Source organism: Tachysurus vachellii, chromosome 3 (genome assembly GCF_030014155.1).
Source record: "Tachysurus vachellii isolate PV-2020 chromosome 3, HZAU_Pvac_v1, whole genome shotgun sequence".
Classification (NCBI taxonomy): domain Eukaryota; kingdom Metazoa; phylum Chordata; class Actinopteri; order Siluriformes; family Bagridae; genus Tachysurus; species Tachysurus vachellii.
The window spans coordinates 22,466,122-22,486,130 of NC_083462.1; the positions used below are offsets into that span (position 1 = coordinate 22,466,122).

Genomic DNA, 20,009 nt, shown 5'->3' on the forward strand with positions numbered 1-20,009 from the left:
TGGTGGCAACATGGGATTGAACGATTGGTAGCCCACCTTAACCACTAGGCTACCACATGCCACATATCCTTAAATCTGATTGGACAGAATGTGTTAAAGATTTATAGACAAAAGCAGCTCTGCTTTTCTGAATGATTCTAAATTCTGATTTATTCTAAGTATTAATATATTATTTATAACTTATACATGGGCTCGTATGACAGATGCTCCACATAAACTGATTAAAAAAACATCAGTAATCATTATTATGGTTACAGAGATGTTTATTTAACCTTTATGGATGTCTCCAGAGTCAGACCCAAAGCTGCTATTTTCCATATTACCTGAGAAAGCCTTTGTTTTTTTAGAAACACAAGCTGCATTTTTAACAAATAATGAGGCTGGTGAACGGACAACTGTTTACATCTGTGTAAACAGTACGATGTGTCTTTCTTTATATATTTTAAAATTGTAATCATTGAGCAAATCCTGTGGTATAAAACACCTTACGACATGCTGTCATGTGTTGTACTTGCGATGTGTTAGCATGACACACCTAACACGGCTAACAAATAGAACTCTGTACTAACTAACGCTACGTTTTTAGTTGGCAATGTTCCATTTTCATGAATCTGTTAAATATTATTTTATTATGGAAATGTACAAAAACAGAGTCGTGTAGAATATTGCTTAACATGTTTGACAACTGTTGTAGCTAACTATGTGGCTAGCTTTCTCACTCTGGCTTAGTTTAAACAACAAACAAATAAATATTCAGCGTGCATCACCTTTATCTTTACTTAATTGATTGCTACAAATTCAATCATAATCTTCTCTGCCTTAATAAAGGGGTTGCGAAAGTAAAACTAGCACACACACACACACACACACACAAATAATGAGGTGCCTCTGAGGACTGTCAGAGATCTTAAAGCAACTGAAGGGTGGAAGATGGAGGGAGTTTCCAAACAGCCACTTAATTGAAGTTGTAAATAGAGCAACAATACTCCATAAACCACACACACACACACACACACACACACACACACACACACACACACACAAACACACACACTTGTATTTCCACTAAATTAACGTTTGCCTTTGTGGTCAAGTGATTTTCAATTATCATCTGGTTTTACATACTGAATTATTCATAATTCATGGCTACACTGTCAGACTAATTGTACTGCATACTCATACAGAAAGATTGCTTTGTTTGGCCATTTAGCAAAGTATCTCACTGCAATCAGTAAAGCTAATAGTTAGACTGTATTTTCATACAGCAAAAAAGAAAAGCGGCCTTGTATCTCAACCCTGTTCACCCACAAGCACTCAAAACAAATGCAAAGGTTTTTCCTGTGAAATCATTTTCACTTATTTTTTTTTTTGTACAGTCTTTCTTTTTTACACTATCCTTACTCTTTAATTTTTTTAAATGGACAGTCTAAGTCCATATATATATGGTATATAATTTGAGGTCAAATGAAAAGGTTTGGACTTAGTTTGGATAAGTTTGGGGAGAAAAGTGTCTGCCACCTTCCTGATTTTTTACATTTTATATTACTTGATTTCTTATATATATTTTAATATATTATCATTCAAATGAGCAGAGCTGCTTTTTTGTCTATAAGTTATCAACACTTGTCCAATCAGATTTGAGAATTAAAAAAAGCATTAAATTTGCTGAATTTTATTATTAATATCTGTTAAATAAAGAATGGCATGTTGAACTTTTTATCTATTTAACGTTACATTTATTGTAAATGAAATTACTGTATCTGACCATTCAGATTGGAGAATTCAATAGTGATGCGCTATAAATAATAATGATAATCAATCAATCAATCAATCAATATATTCTATTCAAGCTGTCTATTCTATGTCTATGTTGCAATTGTGTATGAATCTTTTTCAGGATTATTAAAATGGTTTTGCGCTAATTCTGTGCATATTCATTTTTTCCCACCTTAATGACACTCATACTGCCATAATGACACACAGACACACACACACACACACACACACACACACACACACACACACACACACACACACACACACACAGAGCAACTCAGGTTCTGAGGAAGCTTTAGTCCCGCTGCTGTGCCAAGAAGAACACGTCTGTAACAACCTCGTCTCTGTTGAAGTATCTCGCTTTCAACAGACAGCAACAAAATGTGTGCTTCCACCTGTCATTACTTCCTGTTTACTCCCCTGTTGCTGTGATGGACAGTCTACAAATTGCTAAAAACCTCCTGCTGCTCTAAACACCAAAAACAGTGTGTCTGCGAGTCAGTTAAAAAGAATGTTTCTGCTTTTAAATATCTTAAATGAGAATTTAATGATGTATATGAAATCATACTTTAAAATAACTTGTATACAAAGTAACATGTGTCATTTTGACACATCCTGTGTGTGTGTTTGTGTGTGTCAAATTAATATCAGATGTTTTTAAAATTTGTATCCAAAAATATAAGATCATGTAAATCTGAATTCTAGACAATTTAATACTTATTAAAGCTTTTAACTTGGGTCATGTTTGGAAAGATGACGTCTTTGTACGGACCCATGGACACCCTGCAGCGTTCTGGGCTTTCAGAAGTTCAAAGAGCTACTCTGAAGCACTTCAGACTAAGCATAAAACAGCGTTTGTTGTATTTATTTTATGATTTGTCGCCGAGAAGCCAAGAAGATTAAAGCCAAAAAAGGCATCGGATGAAGCACCATCTGGTGGGGACATTTCACCAATCCACCAATTTTGATCTCTTTTATATACTGGATGCCTTTTCCTGCCTTGGACTATAGACACTAAAGTACTTTACATTTCAAATGCAATTGTATGAATAAAACATGTTATCAAGCATCTGGATAGAAATAATTCTGTCCAGATCCTTAATCCTGCAAATATGAGCAAGGGAGTTTTGCTGTTATCAGTAAAATACTACGGTATATGCACTTTTTTTTATAACATGTTGTTGTTTTCATAGAAATACATACAGTTTACTTTCTGTATGTTTCCGTATTTTTCTACATATTTTCTATATTTAGGTATTTTCTAAAGTTGTAAATACTACTACTACTAATTATAATAATAAGAAAGAACCACTAAATGATTCTAAACCAACTTGAAGTCAGTTTGAGAAAAAGAACCAGCATTTTTTTATAACAAACCTTTCAGAACCTTGTTTTGTACACACTATTAAACTCAACTTTCGTGCTCTCTTGTGCAATAACAATCAAAGAAATGCATGGCTATGTTTCAGCCTACAGTCACACTACAGCTGTGTGTTCATATAATCATATAGGCAGGTTGTTAACACATTCATAATAATCTGAGTTATTACAAACATTTATGTGCATGAAAGAAATGAGTCTTTTTAATTAAAGGAGAACTTATTTCTGTGTTTCTGTAATATAGAAATGCACTGCATTGTGCAATACACACACCAGCAAATGGTACTTCGATGGATGTGCAGTTATATATGGGAATGTTGTAGCCTCTGAGGCATCTACAGATCTACCAGCTCCAGTTGAACGCTGCGATACTATAGAGGAGATGTGAACTCCATGCGATCTTTTGCATCATTACAACATTTATTTGACTGTATATTTATAATCACACCCTCCAGTGTCACCCATATGAGGATGTGGTTCCCCTTTGAGTCTGGTTCCTCTTAAGGTTTCTTCCTTTACCATTTAAGGGAGTTTTTCCTCCCCACAGTTACCTGAGTCACCTCAGACTTGCTCATTGGGGATAAATACATACACATTGTGAAATAAATATATCTAATATCAATCTTGAATTTTGTATTCTATTAATCTTTATATTATTCTTTATATTAACCTTTTGTTCTATGTTTATGTTCTGTAAAGCTGCTTTGAGACAATGTCGATTGTAAAAAAGCACTATACAAATAAACTTGAACTGAATTGAATTGAATTGAATTGAATTGAATTGAATTGAATAGAATATTTTATGGGGGGCACGGTGGCTTAGTGGTTAGCACGTGCGCCTCACACCTCCAGGGTCGGGGTTCGAGTCCCCCCTCCACCTTGTGTGTGTGGAGATTGCATGTTCTCCCCGTGCCTCGGGGGTTTCCTCCGGGTGCTCCGGTTTCCTCCCCCGGTCCAAGGACATGCATGGTAGGTTGATTGGCATCTCTGGAAAATTGTCCCTAGTGTGTGATTGCGTGTGTGTGCGCCCTGCGATGGGTTGGCACTCCGTCCAGGGTGTATCCTGCCTTGATGCCCAATGATGCCTGAGATAGGCACAGGCTCCCCGTGACCCGAGGTAGTTTGGATAAGTGGTAGAAGATGAATGAATGAATGAATGAATGAATGAATATTTTATACGATTAACTGTAAATTTTAGGTGCTGTCACATCTAACCAACTTTACAACTAATGTATCACTTACCAAATGTTATGCATTGAATCCAAAAAACATACAGTATTGTATATCTCCAGCAGAGGTTTCAGGGAATCATGTTATATGTGACAACCTTATTTACAACCCAATAAAACTCCATTAATTAATAGGCTAATTAATTAAAAAATATATGAGGGATCATAAGAATTGCATTTTGTTTACTTAGCCCTGAATAAACTATTACACATAACAGATGTTTCCTGTTATTCTGTTTTGGGAAAGTTGTTCATGAGTCCCTTGTTTGTCCTAAGCAGTTAAACTGCTCACTGTTCTTCATAAAAGTCCTCCAGGTCCTGCACTTTATTTGCTTTTCCAGCATTTTCTGCATATTTGACCCCTTTCTAACTGCGGCTCTATGATTTAGAGATCTATCTTTTTACACAGAGGACAACCGAGGCACTCGTACTCTATTACACTATTACACAAGGTACAGACCTTTATTTTATCATGCTCACTTCTCATTTCACTAACTGTACTATATGTGTACTGTATCTGCATTACCTTCCATATTATGTCTATAATTTAAAGTACTCTTAATTTGCAACACACTTCATTATTGCACACGATGTTTACGCCTTTTTTTGTGTCTGGGAAGTAGTGTACAAATGTAGAAAGAATTTCATTGTATCTGTATCAATTCAATAAATTTGAACTTGAAAAATTCACTGATACGCAAGAATCCAGCAATGATACGTTAAGAGCCGGGGGGTACAAACTTCTGAACAGGATGATCAGTGTCATGATCAGTGTCTTCATAAGAATCTGTCCTTCAGTAGCTAAATATGTTATTTAGTGTTTAAGTGTTTCCTGAAGACAATTTTCACCCATTGTCCTGTTCAATATTTTATACCACACTGGCACAGCATCAAAGATTAGAAAGGGGTCAAAGATGCAGAGGATGCTGGAAAAGCAACTAAAGTTGAGGACCTAGAGGAATTTTATGAAGAAAAGTGGGCAGTTTTACTGCTCAGGACAAACAAGGGACTCATGAACAACTTTCCCAGAACAGAAACATCCGTATTAAGAATTAAGAACATGCAGTTGTTATTTCATTTAGGTCTATTTGTGTAAATTCAGTTATTATTTTCTCTTTCTACACACACACACACACACACACACACACAGTCCCTATGGCAATCAACCTACTGGTATGTTTGTGGACATTAAAAACCATGAAGACGTGAAGAACATCAGAACTACTCTCAGACAGCAGCACAAGTTCAGAACTAGATCTGTGAGGCAGCAACACTTCCCATTACATTACATTACATTACATTTACAGCATTAACAGACACCCTTATCCAGAGCGACTTACTTTTTTTTTTAGTACAACTTAGGGTTGTTTGAGGGTCAAGGGCCTTGCTCAGGGGCCCAGCAGGGGAAGCTTGGTGGACGTAGGAATCGAACTCACAACCTTCCGATTGGTAGCGCAAAACCTTAACCACTAGGCTACCACATCCCCCACTTCCCACTTATTAAACTTTCATTTTGTGACTTCTGTGAATAGTCAACTGCAGTTTCGGCCGCATGCTCCTCATCATAATCTTAGCATTTATTTTTTTTTGAAGCTATTGAACTCAGCAGAAACTCTGCATCTTTTCAGCTCAGCAGGAGAGTGGTGTATGGGGCATACATGGGGCATACACCGCTCTCCTGCCGCAGAATCCCACTAAACCTCTGCTACAGTGACGCTGTTCCTGGGTGACTGGATGGCTTTAGGAAAGTAGGTGGACTGAAAGACATTGCATTTCTATAGTAAATAAGACTTATTTGTTCTGCCAGTCTTCAGTCCAATGCTTTTAATTACCAGTATGCTTGCTCGTTTTTTGCAAGCACTGCACAAAGACAGAGAGACAGAGAAATAGTGAGCAGGAGAATGTCAGTGACAGAGAGAGAGAGAGAGAGAGAGAGAGAGAGAGAGAGAGAGAGAGAGAGAGAGAGAGAGAGAGAGCTTGATTGCGAATGAGTGTGACTGAAATGAGAGAAATTAGAGCACAGCATATTTAGCATGCTATTATATACTCAGTTTATCATCAGATCCCATTTACTTGCTAATAGTATGAATTTATGAATGCAGAAATAAACGTAGCGTTTTCTTGATTTCTTGTCGTGAACAGCACAGCCCTCTCAAATCTGTTCTATTATTATGGACACAGATTTGTTATTGTGCACTAGTTGTATTTTAATGGAAAGGGAGCAACTTTCCAAATGCTTCTCTTAGTAGTAATTTTTGGTCACACCAGCGATCAGTTTTTTAGCCACCAGCAGCACATTCTATGTGTCTGTATCTTAGTGGCTAGTGGTTTAGAGTCTGTAATAATGACTGGAAGATTGCGATTGGCAACCAGACACATTTTACTTATCACAAAATATCACAAACACTTAAACATTTTCCTTGGCGTTGATTCTGTAAGATGTTGGTTACATTCCTGACAGATTTTGGTCCATGTTGATATGACTGCATCAAATACTTCTGCAGATTTGTCACCTGCAGATATATGCCGCAAGTCTCTCGTTCTTCCACACTGAACAATTGGATGATTCAGATCTGGTGTCTGAAGAGGCCACTGAAATGCCCTGAACATATTGTCATGAAACCAATTGGAGAAGCCTTCTGCTTTATGACATGGCACATTATCATGCTGGAATTAGCTGTTAGAAAATGGGTCAATTGTGTCCATAAAGCGATGCATTGTGAGCAACAATACCGCAATAGGTCTTGGCATTCAAACAATGCTTGATTAGTATTAATGTGCCCAAAGTGTGCCAAGAAAACATTTCCCAAACCATTACGCCACCATGAGCAGCCTGAACTGTTCACACTAGGCAGACTGGGTCCATGGATTTGTGCTGTTGATGCCAAATTCTGACCCTACCATCTGCAGCAAAAATCATCAGACGATATAGCATGTTTTCCAATTCTCAGCTGTCTAGTTTTTCAGACAATGCCTACTGGAATCTCAAATCCCTGTACTTCACAGACACCACTGAAACCCCATGTAGTCTACTGCCTCAAGGGTTGCTGTGTTGTGTGTTTGGAGATGTTTTTCAGCTTACCACGGTTGTAACGAGTGCTTAATTGAGTTACTGTAGACTTCCTGTTATGTCAAACGTTTACATTTACAGCTTTTGGCAGACGCCCTTATCCAGAGTGACATGTTTTTATCTTATTTTATACAACTGAGCAATTAAGGGGTAAGGGCCTTGCACAAGGGCCCACTGTTGGCAGCTCGGTTGGCGTAGTATCTGAACTCACAACCTTCCAATACTACATCCCAGTTCACGCCAGTCAGCCTGGTCATTCTCAAGGCATTTCCACACACAGAACAAACTACTGCTCAGAATTCTCAATCACTGAATCACATTTGTGTGAACTGAATATTGAACTGAAATCTGCATGATTTATTGAAACGCACTGCTAGAAGCTACATTCAATGGAAAAAGGAAGAAATTGGTGGTTTAATTATATTTAGAAAAAATAAAATAAATGCTGCTGAAACTGAGTAGTATTTGAAACAGCAAAGGAAGGGTAAAAAAACAAAAAAGCAAATGTGGCTCCAATACCAAAGAAATACCCACCCGTAGAAATCCTTGGCAAATCCTTACACACAGCGCTCCCAACATTGCTGGCTTCTCTCCCAAACCTACACATTACTCAGCACTCAGTTCCAGGAATAATTGCAAAAACAGCAAAAGATAGTTACCCGGCCTTGTTTTCACCTTGTTAACCTACAGTAACATGTACAGCTGACGAGCAGTTTGCTGAAGCACGTTTGTGGTTCTAGTGCAGTCAAATATCGATATTGTTAGGATGGATTGTTGTCATCATCATTGTTGTTGTAAGCACATAAGGAGCGTAGATGTCTTCTCAAGTTTTTTCGCACAGGCATGAGTCACTTATACTTGTGAAGCTCAACACAGCCATATGTATTTTTATCTGAGCCAGGAAAAAAATGTGAAAAGAAGCTGGTAATGTGAATATAAGCTAAAAGCTATCAAGTAATTGAAGCATAGCCTCATAGTTCCTCTTAGTGTGTTTAAATCATCACAATCTCACCACAGAAGATTTCTAGACTTTTGACTCAGTAATACTATTTTCTACCTTCAAACTTCCTACGTGAGTGAAGTTTCTCCTTCATGAAGAAGAACCAGATTTGTTGTAGCTTCAAGATGGCTGCTATTACTGTTTTCCTGGTCTGTGGTGGTATTTTGTCTATTTATTGCTAACAGTTTGTAATACACTGTCAGAAATCATACAAGCAAATTAGTTTCTTACAATAAACCACTGGGAGTGATCTGGGGTGAGTGTGTGAAGATTCAGAAATAAAGAGAAGTAAAGCACACACATGCCCAGCTAATATACAGCCACTCTCAGGACATCAGAGACACCCGGCGCATGTGGCAGGACATCCAGGCTATCACAAATTACAAGACATCTTCTGTGACAGTGATGCCTCCCTCAGAGGTGCACTGCATGACTTCTACACTTGGTTTGAGGTAGCGGCAAGGAAAACCATGTACTCTGTCTATCCACGGCTGAGGTGAGGAGAACTCTATCTAGAGATAACCAACCAAAGGCTGCTGGACCAGACAACATTCATGGTGGGGTGCTTAGGGAATGTGCAGAACAGCTAGCTTCAACATTTCCCTGAGCAGCGCTGTTAGAAGACTGAAGACTTGACATGGCGGCGTGTGCACACGCAGCGGCTTCTCTCGCTCCCGTGAGTCGCAGAGTTTTTGGACGTCTTCATCGCGTCCACCTGTCCTTAAGCGCGCATACAGCCGTGAGTTTCTGCTGGATGTCGGCAGAACCACATTTTTGGAGTTAAACTCTGTGCACGCAGAAGAGCTGCGGGGCCTACACCATCACCGACCCCCACTACTGCATCTCGCCCACAGCGGAAGCGCCACAAGAGGCATGAGAGAAAGCAGAAGAGGGGTAAGCGCTGAGGTATCCGGGCCAGGCTAACGGCTAACCCACACAAGCCAGCTATCCCCACCATCGTACTGGCTAACGTACGCTCTTTGGACAATAAAATGGATTATATCCGACTACTACGCTCGGCTCGGAGGACTGTAAGAGACTATTGTGTTTTTGTGTTCATGGAAACATGGCTTAGCAACAGTGTTCCGGATGACGCTATTCAGCTCGATCAGCTGACATGCTATCGAGCGGACAGAGCTCTCGTCGCGGGAGGGAAAATCTGCGGAGGCGGGCTTTGTGTTTGTGTGCCGTGATGCTGTTGTGGTCTGCAAACACTGCTCACCCCTGGTGTAGTTTATGAGTATTAAGTGCCGGCCGTTCTATCTGCCGAGGGAATATACAGTCATTCTGCTCGATGCTGTATACATTCCCCCAAACTTCAACAACAGCAACAGAAACGATGCACTACATGAACTGTACCAGCACATCAATGAGCAGCAGACAGCACACCCTGATGCTTTTCTCATCATAGCTGGGGATTTCAATCATGCAGACTTAAAGCGTGTGTTTCCAAAAATACACCAACACATTAACTTTCCAACATGAGGTAATAACATTTTGGACTTTGTTTACACCACACAGAGAGGAGCCTACATCTGGCGCATCAGACCACATCACTGTCATGCTAATGCCTGCATACAGACCACTCATTAAAGTCACCAAACCAGTTCAGAAACAAATTCAAGTGTGGCCTGAGGGGTCATTGGAGGCTCTTCAAGACTGTTTTGACACCACCGACTGGAATATGTTTAAGCAGGCTGCCACATACAATAACACCACAGACCTCCAAGAGTACTCAAGTAACTGTCACTGCCTACATTACCAAGTGCATTGATGATGTAACAGTCACAAACCATCACTGTCCGGGCCAACCAGAAGCCGTGGATGACAGGGGAGGTTTACAGACTCCTGAAGACGCGGAACGTCCTGAGGACAGCCAGGGCCAACCTATCCCGTGGCATCAGAGAGGCTAAGAGGCAGCACTCCAGGAGGATAGCCCATCAATTCAGTGACAGCAGAGACACTCGGTGCCTGTGGCAGGGGATACAGACGATTACGGACTACAAGCCCCCACCACGGACCTGTGACAGCAACTCTGCTGAATGAGCTGAACGCCTTCTTTGCTCGCTTTGAGAAGCAAAACAGCACCACTGCTCAGAAAACTCCACCTCTTCCTGGTGACCAGGTGATGATGCTGACCCCAGATAGCGTGAGAAGATCCTTCAGCAGGATCAATGTACGCAAAGCTCCGGGCCCTGACAACATTCCTGGGCGTGTACTGAGAGACTGTGCAGTGGAACTCACTGATGTCTTCACAGACATTTTTAACATCTCACTTAGTCAAGTTGTTGTCCCCACATGCTTCAAAGCTGCCACCATCATTCCAGTCCTGAAAAAGCCGTCTCCATCATGCTTCAATGATTACCGTCCTGTTGCACTTACTCCTATCATCATGAAGTGCTTTGAACGGCTAGTCATGCACTATATCAAGTCTGCCCTACCCCCCTCTCTGGACCCCTTCCAGTTTGCATATCGGCACAACCGCTCGACTGATGATGCCATCTCAACTGCCCTCCATTCAGCACTCACTCATGTGGACAAAAAGGACTCATACGTTAGAATGCTGTTCATAGACTTTAGTTCAACATTCAACACTATCATCCCTCAACAGCTCAGTAACAAACTGCTTCAGCTAGGGCTCAGCACTTCACTGTGCAACTGGCTATTGGACTTTCTGACTGGAAGACCTCAGGCAGTACGGGTCGGCAGCAACACATCCAGCACCATCACACTGAACACTGGGGCCCCCCAAGGATGTGTGCTGAGCCCCCTTCTCTTCACCCTGCTGACCCATAACTGCACACCATCACACAACTCCAACCTCTTTATCAAGTTTGCGGATGACACGACAATGTAGTGGGTCTCATTAGCAACAAAGATGAGACAAACTACATGAACGAGGTGAGATGCCTTGCCGGGTGGTGCACTGACAACATTCTCTCTCTGAATGTGGAGAAGACGAAGGAGATTGTTGTCGACTTCAGGAGAGCGCACATTCAGCATGCTCCTCTGACCATCAAAGGTGCCACTGTGGAGAGAGTGAGTAGCACCAAGTTTTTGGGTGTGCACATCACAGAGGACCTCTCCTAGACTGAAAACCCAGCAGCACTGGCCAAGCAATCACAGCAGGGTCTCTACTTCCTCCGCAAACTGAGAAGAGCCAGAGCCACGCCACCCATCATGCACACCTTCTACAGAGGCACCATCGAGAGCATACTATCGAGCTGCATCACTGTGTGGTACGGTGCTTGCAACGCATCCTGCCGGAAGACGCTACAATGCATAGAGAGAGCAGCTGAGAAGATTATTGGTGTCTCTCTCCCCTCCCTCCAGGACATTTACGAGACCCGTCTCACCCACAAAGCCCTCTGCATTGCAGGTGATTCCACCCACCCATTACACAGCTTCTTCAGTCTGCTGCCATCAGGGAGGAGACTGCGGAGTCTCCGGGCCAGGACCAACAGATTGAAGGACAGCTTCATTCATCAGGCTGTCAGGAAGCTGAACTCGCTCTCGAACTTGCCTCCACTTCTCTTTTCTGCCCCAGGCACCACAGATCTATGAACCAAACACCCCTCCAGATCCCACATCCCTAGGTCCTTCCATTCCCCCCTCCCGCTAACATACGACAACATGCACCAGTCAATTTGTGCAGCATTGGTCTGCTCATTTTTCACTTTATCTGCATATGCCTTGCACTGCTTTATTTACATTCCATTGTTAATATTATGTACCTTGGGACTGAGAGAAATACAATTTAAATTCTCTATGTATGTACTGTACATGTGGAAGAGTTGACAATAAAGAAAACTTGAACTTGTTCCTACGTGCATCAAGACAACCACCATCATACAGTGTCATGCCTCAATAACTATTGTCAGTTCAGCATTCAACACAATCATCCCTCAGCACCTGATTGAGAAGCTGAGCCTGCTAGAACTGAACACCTCCCTCTGCAACAGGATTTTGGACTTTCTGACTGGGAAAGCTCAGTCAGTCCGGATTGGGAGCAGCCTCTCCAGCACCACACACTGTTTTACAGAGGGACCAACGAGAGCATCCTGAGCAGATGCATCACTGTCTGGTTTGGGAATTGCACTGTCTCGGAACACAAGACCCTGCAGAGGATAGTGAGGATGAGGAGAAGATCATTGTCTCTCTTCCCTCTATCACAGACTATTACACCACACACTGCATCCGCAAAGCCAACAGCATTGTGGATGACCCCCACACACACTCTTCACCCTCATGCCATCTGGAAAAAGGTACTGAAGCATTCGGGCCCTCACGACATGTCAGATGAGCAAGGCACACGGTGAGGCAGGTGGGGGGAGCAAGGCACATGGCGAGACAGGTGGGGGAAGCAAGGCACATGGCGAGGCAGGTGGGGGAGCAAGGCACACAAGGCTATCCTGCTGGGTCTTAGCCTGGCGGAATGCCGGATAGCTAAAAGAAAACAGGGTTTATTAACTAAAAACACAAAACAGGACAATGACAACGCCAGACATGACTAGAACGAAGACAACAGAGGATTCCACACTGCTTAAGGCAACGCGGCGCAGTTAAATACACAAGACAATCAACACAAGAGGAACAGGTGTGCAGAGGCGGGCAGGAAGAGACAGGGGCAGACACGTGACATAAAACATAAACAACTGCACATGGCCAAAGTCCAAGCTGAGTCCTGACATCACCAGACTGTGTAACAGTTTCTTTCCACAAGCCATCAGACTCCTCAACAACTGAACTGTACTGAGCACAACACACACACACACACACACTCAACTATGTGGACTGCACTGATCTGCACCAAGTACACTCATCCAATATACATCCACGTCTACACCACCACCCATATCAGACTATTTACCTGTGCTACCTTTGCACATGCTGTTTTGCACAACTCATTATAATATCTCATATAACTGCTGCTACTATATTATGTTTATTCCTGTATTTTTTGTGAATTGTCTTGACCTGTTTTGTATTGTTTGTTTGCAAAGATGCACTTTCTGTGGCTAGGGCTAACTTACTATAACTCCTTAGCTCTGTGTTGTTCCATGTAGCTCTGTCTTTGTTCTATATAGCACCACCGTCCTGGAGAAAAGGTGTCTCATTTAACTATGCTTCAGCTACATATGGTTGAAAAAGTTTCTTGACTTGACTTGATACAGTATATATATATATGCTAACTAATTAGCAAACTACTATATTTGGAAAACTAAAGATGCAAACTTTAACTACATTTATAAGCAAAGCATTGTGCACACTTTATTTGCGGCTAAATTATCATATTCTCCCACTACTTGGATTGGATTAATATTAGAACATTGAACAAATGATTGCTATGCTAAAGAGACAAAAGAGAGAAAGAGAAACATTCTAAAAGAGATTCTCTTTTGCACACTCCAATCTGTGCATGGGCATCGCCTCAAAATCGATCTCCGCTATTAACATGCAGCTGCAGTTTCATTATTACTGTAGCCTAATTCCAACCACCTCTCATCCTGCTTCCCACATACACAGTCTAGTGTCCAAAATATATGTTTTGTAACCTTGGCATCATAACTCTCTCAGTTCTAAAACACACTGATGATGCTGCACAGGCTTTGCACAATTGGGGCAGAAAGCTAAGCAATTATACTCACAGGCAAACACGATCTATGACTCTCCTTCCTGGCACTGATCTTTAATCCTGAGATAATACAGTGTATCTCACAGGATACATCCACCTGATGTGTGAAAAAGATATTTAAAGCATACATTTAAATATGAATGATAATAGTGTTCAGTGTTAGCATTATGGAATCCATACTTCCTTCAGTGGGTCTGCCAAGCTCAGAGGCCACGCCTCCTTCACTAACACTAACACACTAAGGCCACACCTTCTTCACTAAAACTGACACATTGAGGCCACACTTCCTTCAGTAAAACTGACACACACTGAGGCCACACCTCCTTCAGTTAAACTGACTCACTATGGCCACACCTTGTTTAGTAAAACTGACACACTGAGGCCACGCCCCCTTTACAAAAGCTGACATGTTATGGCAAATCTCCTTCACTAAAACTGCACCCAATTATCAATGATGGCTTGGTCACACACACAAACACACACACACACACACACACGCACACACACACTTACACCTCCGTCAATCGTTTCATTCCCTAAGGACATTTAGAAAAGATCACAGCAGAAACTGAAGGTGAAGAACAGCTTAGATTTCAGCTATGTCTCTCTGATCCCTTGATCCCAGTGTGCTGCAAATGCCCATCTGCTTGGAAATCCACACCCTCTGACTTTTCTTGGTACAGATCCGCATCTAGTGAATGTGTTCTGTGTACTAATCACTGCTCAGACTTAGAATTCATGAGCATGCCTCAGGGAAACATCCTTAAATCTGACTTCTTAAATTCTTCCTGATAGCCTTGCAAAAAAGTATTTTTTTTTACTAAATGCTTCTCACATCCATAGGGACCATTTTCATTCCAGTGCACACTGCACCTGAGTCGAGTAATTACCAGTAGGAGAGGCATGACTACCTCAGGTGTGTTCACAAACAGAAATCTCATACAAATCGATTTTTTAAGCACATTTCCATTTCCATTTAGTATTGTATTGTATACAGAATTCAGAATTCTTTATTTAAAAAGCAGGAGGTATATAACACAGAGATGTACAAATCTCACAGTTAACTTAAAACTGTTTTTCTTGTGTTATACTTGCATGAGTGAGAAGTCCAGAGTCAATAAGTCCAGAGTCACTGCCTCAAACATTACTTCCCATTAAAATCCATGCTTTGGGCTTTTAATGCAGTGGAAATCCATGTAACGTCAATAGAAGGCAATATGAAGTACTTGCATTATATCAGTGATTCATTTATTAAACATGTTATATCTGTAAACAATGTACTGCATACTTAAAAGGGTTAATTACACATAAAATTGTTAATCCTGATTCATTGAAAACTCCAGCTACACCTAATCCTGGGCCGGGGTTAACAATTACTTCTGGCTCTTTATAATCTCACGTTTCACACTGTACATCTCACCATCCTACCCCCTTAGGTAACTTTCTTATTTTCAGCATTAACAACCATTATCGGATAAAAATAACAAATTTTAAACAATGGCTTGTCTCATGTTTTCGTGTCAATGAGGGTAATAAAGACAGGTCTGTTGTTCTGGGCCTGTGCAGGCATAGTTATTTTTCACAGCCTTCTAATTTTTGTCGTGTAGTTGACCAGGCGGTTGTTGATATCCAACATCCAATTTGCCAGTGCGTGTATTTCCCCCACACACTTCCGTGTGCTTCGGTGTATTGCCGCCTGACGCTGCCGAGCTGTTTTTGTTAACACGTTTTTTGTTTTAACACGACACTTGACCATATCATGTCAGTAACATCCTTTTTTCTCTCATTTCTTTTTCTATTCCTATGTATTGCTAGCTTTAATTATACAATATTACAGTTGATCAAAATCACAGAAGCTAGTCGTCATATTCAGTAGCTAATATTGTTAATATGCTAACGTTATTGCTCTAGCGAAGAAACATCTGGTGCTGTGCATATAGCAAGCTAGATAATGTGATAAAATCCTCAGCACTCGTGACAGTGATATGACGTTTTTCAGGTTATTTGATTACAGAATAACAAAATGATTTTATTACAGGAAGTCCAAAAAACAAAGAGATTTATGCATATCATGAGTTATCTAAAGAGATACAGCACAACCAAATCATTGACTGTGCGAGTGCACTGAGACACCCGATGGGTAACGTAGCGGATTTATAAATTGTCCAACCTTTTAATTTTATATTAGCCCATGCTTAACTTATACACAACAACGAGTAAGGGCTTCTGAAGAATTTTAGATATTTTTGGAGCTCCGTCAGTTTTACCAGGCAGATGATTCTAAAATTGTGACATTAATCACAGACTGGCACGTTGGAACTGCCGCAGAGTTGCGGGCGCCCCAGGCAGAGACGCAAATTAAAAATGGTGGCATGGATATGTCATGAATTATGCACATTACGCCAGGAACTGACTAATTGAAACCATTACAACCCTGACAACGGTTGTTAATATGTTTCCTGTGTATTTATAGGAATCATTTTCTGCCGCCGATGCGAGCCGATGAAACATGGGCTGATTAGAAACGCCAGAGCAGTGTGTTCAACAAGGCGCAAAAAAAAACCCAGCAGACTGCAAAGGCTGATTCACACTGAAGGGGAAGAGGGGAAGACTTTGTCTACTGCGCGCAGATACACATTGCTTTTGGATTAATAACAGCACAGTTGATTATTAAAGCAACACGACCTTTGAAGGTGCAGCAGAAAGGAACACACACACACACACACACAAAGACAAGCTGAGTGAGAAGAAAGCCGACCTTTCACTAATGCAGCAGAATATGAATACAATGCTATAATATGCACCATCCAGGACTCAGACTCTTCTCAGCTCCAGCACACTCACTGACAATTCCTCAAGCTGACTCATAGACCCAGGCGTTCCTGTGTGTGTGCTTGCCAATAGTGTCTGTCTGCAGATCACACAGAGCAGAAGGTTACTGGTGCTGAATAAGGAGAAGGATGGAAGGTTGTTATTTGTATGTGAACATATACAGTATTAGACAAGTGACTGGTACAGCTAAAGAAATTCTGTAAAGCAAACATGCCTTAATAAAGCACATACAGTAGGCTGTGGTAGTTGTGGTACAACGGATAAGGTCAGACTGCCCAATAGTTTCTTCCCTCAAGCTATCAGAATACTTAACAAACAGAACTGAGCTATACCCGAACACACACACACACACACACACACACACACACACACACACACACACACACACACACACACACACCCAACTGTGTGAACTACATTAAACTGTACAAATAAATCACTTACTCAATTGCACACCACATTTCAATACCTCATTAAACTGCTATTACACAGGTATGTATCTGTGTACTTGAACCCACTCTGTTTACAATTTCTCTAGTTTTGTAAAGTATGCATACCGGTTGGTGTTGTTTTGTGTATTTGTTCTGTAATGTGTTTTGTATTGTCTGTTTGTACTGTCTTTTGACTCGCACTGTTGCATTAGTTTGCACACGTTGCACTTTATATGGCTAGGACCTATGTCCTTAACTCTGTGTTGTTTTATGTAGCTTTATGTCATTTTTTGTAGCACCATGGTCCTGGAGAAACATTTCATTTCACTATGTACTGTGTCAGCTATATGTGGTTGAAATTACTTGATTTGATAAGTCTCAAGTTGCTCATCAGAAAGTCAAAGGGTTTAAGCCACAGCGCTTCCAGGCTACATTTACATTTACAGCATTTGGCAGACGCCCTTATCCAGAACCATGTACAAAGGTGCTTTTAAGTCTCTATCAATGAATACATTAACACTAGTTCACTAGGTTACAAACTTAAGATACCATCAACCTAAAATATACGCATAATACAAACAGGGAAAAGATGCGCTAGTTCAAGTGTTTCAGGAAGAGGTAGGTCTTCACCCATTGTTTGAAGATAGCCAATGACTCAGCTGTTTGGACATCTTGAGGAAGTTCATTCCACCACCTCGTTGCCAGAACAGAAAAGAGTCTTGCTGTTTACCTACCTCTTACCCTGTGATGGTGGGACCAGTTAAGCAGTAGATCAAAGAGAGCAGGTAAGGGATTGAAGGGAAAGCTACTGTTGTTAGGCTCTTTAACACAGCCCTAAACCTGCCTTGCTCCAGGGGTGCTGTATCATGGCTTCCTAACACACTGGGATACACAATTAAAGCATTTTTACTCTGCTGTCATGAATATATAACAAATAAAGGCTGCTACAAATAGAAATAACTGTGTTCTGCATATTTCATACTTTGATTCACTATAAATATCATTTAATCAATGTGATGTTGATGTTGATTTATTTATAATCCTGCCCTGGCTACTTTGCTGCAAAAATCACATCAGTTACGCAGCAGTTGCTTTTATAAATGTGGTGGTAAAAACAAAGGCTGCCTGATATTTGTAGTGGAGAAATCTGCAAACCATTAATCCCAGTGACCAGTCACTCATCATCACTCTTTATCTCATAGACTATTTATAAGTAATATCACATCTATAATTATCTCATCTATATCCATTTCTTTACTGCATTTTCCTCAATAAATACTACCACTACTTCTTTTTGTCTGTGTTCTTAGTAGAAAGTAAAAAAAAAATATTAAATAGGTTAATAGGTTTTACTTCTTTCTGTAAGAAAGAAAAAGTCAGTTATATAAAGAGAAAATGTGTAAATGTTTTAAACAAAGGTTGAAATGTAAAACCAATATGAAAAAAGCACTTAGAGCAAAGTTTCTCTCAGACACTTTAGTACAGTGTTAGAGATTTAAAAAATAGAGTTCATTAAAGTTACTACAGCATCATCCTTAGAAAACCTTCTTTTAAGCGACTATAACTGAAACATCCTAGTAACTATAATGATGGGAAGAGTGAGGTTACTGGATGAAACTGTGAAATCTTCAACAACATGACTACTGCACGGATCTGTTTCTGGTTGCTGTGGGTCTAAGTTGATTCCAGAGTGTCATTTTTACATTACATTGTATCTGTGTACTATACACAGTCTAGAATATTTGCGTAAATGAAGAACGAACGTTCTAGCATTTGAGACACAGCACCAAATAGAACCTGGGTTACCAACGGGTTAGAACTTTTCTCTACATTTCTTGTATTATTTCTACATAAAATTTATAATCCTTCAATCTTTACAAAAAAAAAAAAAAAACAAACAAAAAAAACCAGTGATAAATCCAGATTTACGTGAAGGTTGGGAGATCCTTCAAAGTTCTACATAACAGAGAAAATGTTTCAATGGAAAAGCTTGAAAATGTGAAGATTGTAGTTTAACAATGTTCTATATAAAGAAAGTGTTTTCTTATTCTTATGCAGTGGCTCAACCGCAACACAAATGAGAAATGACGTGCTAGTTTTCGGGCCGCGTCTGTGCGTTCGGCTGTCCCAGCTGCGAGGACGTGTTTAACAACCGTATCCGTCTGCAGGAACGCCGATGTGCTATGGCCATCTGTTTATCTGTCAGCGTTTCTACGCCGGCAGCTGTTTGGAACCAGACTCACCCCAGATGTCCATCTGGTGTAAAGGGACGCGATACTAAACCAAAATGTGCTAACCCAAAATGTTAACTGTTTAAGACATAGGATCTGTGCAGAGGACATTTAACTCCCTGACTTCGAAGCAGGACCTAAAATAAATGTTTAGAATGCAGACAGATTGAAGTGATTAACCTTCCACTGATTGCAAATGTTTTGTCTCAACAAACTTCCTTTATATTTGCACATAGTTTGTAATGTGTTTATAAAGATGAGCTAACTATATGAATATGTTAAAAAGTAAACTGAGCAATGAAAGTCATTTCCATACTCACAGAACCTCCGGATGGTAGTGTGGAAATACACAAGGGAATGGGATGCTGCTATTTCTTCTAATTCTTCTATTATCATCTAATAATTTTTCCTCTTTCCTTAGAAAT

General features: G+C 40.6%; 1 protein-coding gene across 1 annotated transcript in view; it reads right to left on the bottom strand.

Annotated features, from left to right (window-relative positions):
* Positions 1 to 20,009, bottom strand: part of tmem121ab (transmembrane protein 121Ab) — a 70,308-nt gene that overhangs the window by 32,864 nt on the left and 17,435 nt on the right. The gene's annotated exons all lie outside the window — the stretch shown is intronic.